Genomic DNA, 9,667 nt, shown 5'->3' with positions numbered 1-9,667 from the left:
AGCTCTGAAGGTAGAAGCTACTCTATAAACTGCACTCTGGGGTTGGGTTTGTTTTGTTTTGTTTTTTTTTTACTCAGAATATCTGACAGCAGTCAAAGCAAGGAGCAGCCTCTGAAGACTATTCCTGATAGCAAGAGACAGTTAAAAATCCTACTCAGGATGGAAACACCTTTTTACAAGCTGACATCATCTGACAGAACCTGCAAGGCAGCTCAAGTCTAGGTCTTTTTTTGTTGGCAGAAATCAGTTTTTCATATCCCACATCTATAACCTTTACACAGCTACAAATGTTTCTTTTGAGGATGGAAGAAGCATAAAGGATAAAGGAAGCAGCTCCCCTCCCTCCCTGATACATGGCGTGCATGCATGCTCTAGAAATTAATCATGAACTCTGGCTGCTCCTCCCATGAGGATTTTCCTTTCCATAAAACATGTGATCCTGTTCAGTTTCTGAGTCTGCACTTTGTGTATCAAATACTGGAACAATACTAGCACCCCCAAAAAAATAAGAAAAACAAGAAATAAAACCCCCACACCTGACCTGCAATGCAAATTTCTGAAGTGGACAAAACAGAGGAGTACAAGAGCTTAAGAGCCAGTCTCTAAGCCGGTATGAGTAACTTGCCTGAAGCATAGCTGATAATCTTCCAGGTTAGGATAAAGCCAGCCCAAGTCACTACGCTGCTACACTGCTAAAATAGCTCCCTGGAGTTTGTGTGTTAAGCTGGCCCTGCTGCTGCTCAGTAGGATGTGCCTTCCCGGAGCACCAGCCACACGCCCGGTTCAAGGTATGCTGCAGAGAACTGATGGACTGGGACTATTCTAAGCAAATACATCTCTCTGGGTTGCTAAAGGGGAAACTGTCAAAACAGCGGGATGGAAATCAGAAAGTCAATCGGGGAACTGAAGGCAGGACCCAAGAAAATTGTTGTAGGAAGCAGTCCTGCAGAACTCGTAAGCATCCCATTTAGATGATCTCTTTTGCCCAGTGTTAGCATCAGTCAGAAGTATTCACTGTGACAAAACTGTCCAAGTCATACTGAAAACAACAACAACAACAAAAAAATCAGACTGTGAATCCATTACTGCTGTCTGCTGGAAAGCCTCATGCGTGATCACCGTCAGACAGCGAGATCTGCAAAAAACCTCGTCACTTAGGTACCAAAGCGCCATTCATGGAAACCCCTGTCTTCAACACTTCTGCTCCTAAGTCTTCTTGTCATCGTTGAAAAAGAAGATTCAAGGTACCCCAGTTGCTTTAGTGTTTCTGAAAGCGTTACCCACTGAACTTACTACCAGCTGGACAATCCCCAAAACCCAGGCACGCTATCTGCAAGCTTTCCAGTAAACAGTTCCTACAAGCACTATATGGAGGGTTGTCATAAGCTCACATGGGCATCATTTGGTGTAGTCAAAGGTTCATTATATTATGACCACGCACAGTGCTCAACAGGAGGCAGACACCAGTAAGACAACAGGATACCCATTTTTTTCTTTTTTTCTGAAATATTTTTCTTCTGCTCTCCAGAAGGCAGATTTCTTACGTTCCAATGGGAAAAAAAGTCTTACTCATCCTGCAAACTGCTGATAAAGCATATCTATCATGATCATAATAGTCAGCACTTCCATAGCACTTTTCGTCCTTAAAGCTCTTTGCAAACACTAACTAATCAGATTAACCTTTTCCAATTAAAGTTACAGTGAGAGCTTTGGAAGACCCATCCTGACACAGAAGGGCTCACTTTCCAGCTTGTTAGGAACTAAACCTCCTCTTGTTCAGCCAAAAGGAGTCTTGCCAGGAATTTATCTGGCCAACCTGTAGCTAAGCAGACTGCCTGTGCACTTTTCAGTGCGCAGCTGCATCTCTGGATTTCAGCAAGATCTTTTACACTAATTGCAGAAGTAAGAGAAATCAGGCAGTGTTCACCTGTATCCTGCCTCAGTTCTCCATGTGCACCAGAGTTTTGTCAAAACTGAGTTAGTTTTGCATTAGATAGCGTTGTTTTCCCCTCCAAGGTGAGGGACACTTCGAGGATTGAACACCTAGGTTTGCAACAAGGCAGAAACAAGATGCAAAAAAAAGCAGAATCCTTCCTTATTTTCTGCTGATTACATGTAAGTAACACATCCCAGCCTTCCTGAACTAACCAAGTGCCAACCTTTACAGTCACAAGACAACAGAACCATCCCCAAATTCCAAGCCCATGATTCAGCAGCTGATACGCTATATCCCAGCCATAACAGATCTCACAGCCTGGAATTTGTGAGCCATGTGCCTTGTCCTCCAAGTGCAAGGAAGCAGGAGACTAAGTGTGCTCTTTCTGGGGCCAAATGCAACTGGATTCCAAGGCAAAGCACCAAGCCCTGTCTGAAAGAAACGGATTACGTCAGACAGACCAGCTGGAGGAAAGTGCAAAGAAAGGACCGGCAATCACTTTACCCGATTTCTGAATGAGAAAACAGACTTGAGTCTAAACCTTAGATTTCACTGATTTGTAATGCAATGGTGCAATCCCCTCTCCCTCCTTTTCTTCAGCACGGATAGGTAAATATACCAACCACCAGTTTTACTACTTCCCTCCCATACTGCCAAACATTTCTGTTCTGATCAGCTGCCTAGCACTGCAGCACAACAGCTGAAGAAAGCAGTCCACAGGCATCCTCAAAGCCAAATGGAGACATAAATGATACCCAACCAGAGTAATATAAGAGCAATCCCTTAATTTGTTGTTTGCTGACCCCTCTGTCCAGGCCTCCTAAGCATCAATGCTCTAGAACAAGTAAAACAGGGAAGACTACAACTGCATTTATCTAACAGAGAAATGAACACACATGCACACACAAATTACCTGCTGCATGCAGCTTTCTGCAAAAGAATTTCACGAGCATTCATTTATTTGACCTCATAACACATTCAACATCAGCAAAAACATTTGACCTTTTAGAGGTGGACAAAAAAAATATTCAAGTGAGATAGTATCAGAGCACGGATTAAAATGGCAATTCCTGTTCTCAGTAGTGTGCTGAGAAGGCAAACCAAATTGATCTCTGCTGAAGGCAGGGGAGAGAATAAAGATCTGTGAGCTAAGATCTTGGTGGGAAACCTAGGTAAGAAACCGCCTTGAAAACAATCCTCCGATAAACTCATATACGATAGCCATACTTTATAAAGTATTCAGCATACTTCATACAGCATTCAGCCTGACAGTCTGATTGCTTGTGTGCGCTATCTACCAAGAGCTCTGTCCTCATCATAGTAAGGGAGCGGAGGGAAAAACAATAGGAAATGCATTCTTACATCCTATGAGCACAGCTACTAGCTTGTAAGGACCCATTTCTGTCTTGAATATCATCTCGAAATGTATTAAATAGGATCCGTGGCTCTCAGCAATGCAAAAACGCCAGTATTTTTTTCTGTCCTAGTGGCAAACACATTTGAATTCAAATACGTTTAACAGCTAATGGTGCACTCATTCTACTGTAGAACAAAGGCATGGGGATGACTTTAGGCTGTGCCTCTGGTTTTTCAGAATGATGAGTTAATGTTCATCAGCCTCACTGACAGTGGGCATTAGTGGAGTCATTCCATTAGCTTTAAAAAAAAAAAAAAAAGTGCTTTGATTACTTTATCATCGTGCCCAACACTGTTAGATAAATTAGTATCTGTCACCAGCAATATAATCCAGTATTTTTCTTTTATCATTCTTCAAGAGAAATTTATCCCTGGGATGGACACACTCAAGTCAATGGAACAGAAATCTGGGCATATTAATTAGTTCACGAGAAGTCAGAAAACTGGTTTAGACAAAAGGAACAAATTCTAGGGAAAAAGCTTATCAACAATTTATTGTGGTTATCGGTGAGAGAATCAGCTGAACGTACTGCTTGCATGCACTGTGTATGTTTGGGCTGCCCTGCTTAATCCTGCTAAATTTTAAGCAGATAACACCTCTGTGAAGGAAAAAACCATGACACACATTTTGCCGTTCAGACAACTTTTTGGTTCAGTACTCACCCTCCACCTGTCCAACAGCCGCTTTTCACACGAAGCTGTTAGCAATTCAGGAAACACAAAAAAGGAGAAATGCCAAGTCTGTGCCAAACACTTGCTAGACAAGGCTACTGCTTGCACAAGTCCATATGCCACAATGGCAGAGAACAAAAACTATCACACACAAGGCTAATTTTGCATAAAATCCATGTGCAATGCAGCTCAGATGCAAATGTTCCTGTTCATTCTGGCAGGACAAACAACAGGTTTGTTGGGTCTCAGGGTTTGTTTTATGGATTATTTGATTTTTAAGATAAGAAGCTTTAGTCAGTTAAATACTTATTAGAACACAGCAAATGCTATAGAAAGCTGCCTGTAGTAGTTTTGAAAAACGTCTGTCTATTTGGAAACCCAACCTTTCTTCTTTGGTGTCTCTTCTCATTAATATAGGAAGAGCTAGAGATGTACTTATGCTGAGTGCAATGAAAGCACAAGAGGAATCGGGTTTGGAGAGTTCTCCGTTTCTACAAGGTCACAAGCTGTAGCAGCCTGCGCTGCTCTGGGGTCGTAGCGTGATTCTAAGAAAATGCTTGAGGTAAGCACACTTACTTACCAGGAGTTTCTTGACATGGAAACTGCCTTAACATTGCTTAATGCATTGCAGTTTGAAGGAGGAAGGCTAGTCTCTAAGGTGACAACGCTGAAATTGGAGTCTGGGTTTAATGCCCAGTTTTGCCGGTCTTCCCTACGGAATAAGAGTTAGCGTCAGAATTTCAGGTGCCGAACCCTCCGAGACACCTGGCACAGCTAAGGAGCTTTCATACTCTGATGATGGAATAATACCACAACAAAAGATCCTGGTTTGGGGCAGTTCTGGAGATCCTCACTACCACACGGGACTGCAACAGCTTTGGAAAAGATGAAGCCAAATCATCTGAAGGTAGGAGGGTAGGAAGGACGTTGTGAAAGGCCCTGAAAGAAAGGATGACCATTCTGAATTTAAACACGGAACACAAGGGAAAGCCAAGAAAGGAGTTTAAATAGCATATGGGTGTACACAATGTACCTTTACTCCTTCAGTATCAGGTTTCTGAAATGCACCAATTTCAAACACTTGATAAGATGACACTGCATGCAGCTCAGCAGTACTAGCACGGTCAACAAAAGTCATTGCCGATACATGAACCGTAAGTGTCCTTCTCTAATGCCTGCACTCATTCAGCTCATTCTCCAAACCTTGCAAGCCCTTGGAGACAGGAAAATAAGAGAAATGGTGGAAGACAGCCAGCAGGAATCCTCTGTGTTTACTTTTATCAGATACATGGACACAACTGCAATACAAATAATAGTATGGAGCAGGTTTCTCACTTAGACCGCCGTCAACTAGAAATATATTTAACCCCCTTTATTCCTCTGGATATCGCCAAGCAAGCCCCTTCATTTCTGCGGGTCCTAGTTCTCTCTTCTGCACACTGGAGGCAGCACCCTTCACCACTGGGAAGCACTTTATGATTGGGGGAAAAAGGAGACGGACGGATGGATGCAAAAAGGTGATACTGATGTCAAACAGTACTGCAGACAATTGCCAGGTAACCACCAGAGGGCATCAAAAAGAGATTCAGGAAGAAGCAATTAAAGACTATCTGGCTATAGTGAATCAGGGACAGGCACAACGCCAACCATGCTGCACCTGCCGTGCTCCACATACCATAGCCAGCCTGTCAGGGAAAACATCAGAGTTATTATTCTGCTGAAGAGCTATCAATACTAAAACTGTCAAAACTATCATCGCAATTATATTAATCACGTTTTAAGGGGGGTGTGGGTTTTTTTTTTCCTTTTTTAAAAAACAGGCAATATGTCAGTCTATGGTCTATCAACAATCTTCCCATCAAAAATAGACTCAGCACCCCTTCAACAAACTTCCTGATCCCTCTCTGACGGAGAGGCTTTCTATGAAAATCACATGGAAGGTACATAAAAACAAGTTGAAACTTAAAAGGAACAAACAGCAAGTCTTTAAAACTCGCTTTGGGTTGGAATTTTTTTAAGTCTGTCTAGCTTTGTCACTGCATACACTATTAATCCATAACTTATTAAAACCAAAGTAATTTATGAAAAATCTTTTTAAAAGTTGTCCTTTACATAGCTGATTTACCTTCCGTCAATTTGGAGATTAAATCAAATTAAAAAGTTTCACTTATTATTTTTTTAAATAGGTAACATCCACACCAGTGCATTTTCAGGTTCTCAAGTGCAACTGTGAGGTGAGTAGCAAGCCCAGAGGACTCCTGCATTCAAAGCAAAAGCTTTCTTGTATTGAACTACAACGCACAACTGACTGGAAAGCGAAGGAACAGGCTAAAGTAACTCAATGAAGACGGTGCAGAGATGCTTCTTTCCCGGCTGCAGACTACAGAGGAGAGATGACCATGAGACCTTTCCGACTTTATTTACAGATCTACGGCTGGACTCGGACCAGTCAGTGTCAGAACTGCTAACTCATCTCTCCCCACAATTCAGAACAAAGCACACTGTTCAAAACAATCCACTCGGACACACCACAGACACCACTGGGAAGCAGGGAAGGGAAATAATTCTGGAAATGTTAATCAAATTCTTCACTTTACAATTTCATCTCAAAAGGCACATGACAGCTAGGACAGACATCATCTCACAGGGCTGGCTTCAAAATTTGCTACCTTTTCTGGACCTGTCTCTGAAACCACACGAACATGGATGGACTGCAAGATTCGGCCCCTACTGAGGAATGACTGACACCTCTGGCTGAATTCTCTTCCCACTCTCCTACGAGTTGCCTGGCAGCAATATCTTTGCAATGCAGAAGAGCCTGCGCTGCTGATAACAAGCAGCGTGGCAAGCATTATAGCTGCAAGCTGCCCACCCTTTGCTTTGCAGGTACGCTCCATCACAGCTGAATTCAATAACCAGTTACAGTAGATGCCAACATACGCTACCGAACTGCAGGAGGAAACATATATGCAGAAAAGCATCACAGTTGGCCAGGACAAATTTGAAACAAGCCAGCACTTAGTTTTGCTCCTACCAGCAAATCCCACTCATGCCACAAATAAACAAAAACTGCAAGCTGAACTAATTTAAAACACAAATGACTCCATTTCCTCCTTTACATTTTGCAAAAACTCATGCCAGCATCCCCCGGAATGGGATAACAGTCCTTCATCTGAATTGGCCCAGTAGATACGATGCACTCGAGTGAGATAACAGCAATGGCTCAAACACACTGTAAGATGTAGCTCTTCAATTCATATCCATCTTTCTGCCTAAAAAACCTACACATTCAACCTGATGGTCACATTTGGAGTCATAGATCAAGGACATCATACTTTGCCAAAATGATGCATATACAGTGTTTTACAAAATTAAAGACAACCCTTGCCTCGCTATTCTAGTACCAACCTGAACTAACGACATCAAGGAGAAGCTCTTCCCATCCAACTGACCAATTACTGATAAAATGGAAACACTCTTTATCTTCCCAACTTCTCCTCATTTGTTTTAATTGTAGAACAGTCTAGCTATCCAAATCACCTCTTATCATTACACTTCTTTTGTGCTACTTACATTGCTCTTACATCTTCCTTTTTGGCAAATGTAGGTATGACTAGGATTCAATTAATTTGGTCTGCTGGATGGATCGTCTGTTTCCCTGATAAAGGCTGGCTACTGACAGGGAACACAGTGAGAACATTTGTCTATTGCAAGTATCATTCCAATACCCTCAAAGTCATTTGTAGTTGAAAGAAGGATCTGCCATAGCTGCCTGTCATGACTTAACTGTTTGCAAGCTCCCCTTGACAAAGCCTGTAAGTTTTCATCTGCTCACAAAACCCTTCTGCTCAGAGGGTTCTTCCCAGGAGCATCTTTTATCTAGCCTTGCACTGCCCAGAAGCACATCTGCCACGGGAGAGACAGTGACTTTATTTTCTACTCTGCTCTGTGTGTCTCTTTCCGAGTAACGCTAAGGATAAGATGTTGAATTCTGACCAATCTCTGCCAGTAACGCTTTTTATGCAACACTTACTATATTAATGAGGTACACACTTTCTGTGGCAGTTCAGTCATCATCCTTCTAGCTTTCATTTCTACTGAAGGCATAGGAACCCATATGTCAAGGGGGCAAAGTCAGGTCAAGATTTAGAGCTTGAGTCTTCACATGACAGATACTTTATAACTAAATCTAGTTTAAGATGGTCAAGTCAGCTGTTACCTTGCCAATTTTTGTCATTAGTTCCTCCTGGATATCCTCACTAGCCTGCACTAGTTACTGCCAAGGTATGTGAACTTACCTCTTACAGTTCTGTGCCTACTGATGCATGCTTCAGCTGGGAGTTCCTGGGATTCTCATTAGATTCCCCCCCCCCCCAGCTAATTATTAACTCCATCTTTTTTTGTGATGCTGGACAATCTGCTTTCAATAACATATTGCTCAAGCCATCCTTTAGTAATATTTCATCGGTGAAACTTCAATCTTCCAGAGTTCTGTGGCTGAGCTATGCAACACCTAGGTCATACCACGCTACATTTTTGTCCTCATAATGAAGTCAGTGCCAATGTGAAACAGGAGAAGTGAGAGTGTGGCTTTGACACCACTCTGCCCTCCCTCTCAGCGGATCAAAAAGTTCTCTGAAGGGCAAATTCAAAGCATCCTCGGCTTTTGAAACTCTTAATAGCCTTTGCTCAACCTTGGGAGTTTAGTTCTGTACAAGTCACAACTGCAGTAAAAGAGAGAGCCAAAAAGCTGCATGCTTTTGTGAGTCAGCAAAACATCCCACCTTTTAACATGCTATACCAACACTTGAACAGGTGTAAGAGAAATGATCTCTAGTTGGATGCGTAAGCCTGCACGAAGAGACCAGAAGGCAGCTCTTACGGGCTGCATTCCCATAGCTTCCAGTGACTCACATTGCCTGGCACTACCATTTGTTAAAGCAAGAGTGAAGCAGGGATAATAGCTATTTACTAAAAACAGAGGAGTGTGATTAGCTTTAATTAGCATTGTCAAGTGACTTGAGATTGTCAGGTACAAGATGTGGGAGAACTAAGTCTCATTAATTATGTCATTTCCTGCAGCCTTAAGTGGCTTGGCCAGTCCAGTGACGCTTCCCGAGACGAAGCTGCTCCTGACGTCTGATACATCCCGTATCAGTGGGTGAAAACTCTCTCAGACAGGCCTGGCAGACGTGGCTATCAAGTAGAGGGTCGCAAAGCCAGAATGCAAGAATAATCAGCTTATGTACTGCAAGACAACTACCTGCCCTGACAAACGAGGAACAAAAAGGCAAGTAAGACACGGCAGAAAACAGACTCAAAGAGAGAACCGACTGCCAAACTTCGTGCAGCATGAAGAGCAGGGACGGATGGGGGCAACAGGCCGTGTCATTCAGAACCAGGAGCCAGCCCTCCTGAGCAGCACCCACCCAGAAAACCATATTTTCTTCCCCCCAAAGACGACAAACTATAAAATGCCTTTGTTTTGGGAAAAAAAGAGATCCAGATCCACAATTGGCATCGCACCACCAACAGACATGCTGATTTACCAGCTAAAGATCTGCTCTAAAGAACTGAAAAATCCTTGAGTCAGAATAGTCCATCTCTACTATGGACTCATCCTGGCTTCTGGAAAGAAGAGGA

The sequence above is a fragment of the Aptenodytes patagonicus genome, chromosome 17, assembly GCF_965638725.1.
Source record: "Aptenodytes patagonicus chromosome 17, bAptPat1.pri.cur, whole genome shotgun sequence".
NCBI lineage: Eukaryota > Metazoa > Chordata > Aves > Sphenisciformes > Spheniscidae > Aptenodytes > Aptenodytes patagonicus.
The sequence above is the reverse complement of the archived record's forward strand: the minus strand, read 5'-3'. Positions refer to the sequence as shown.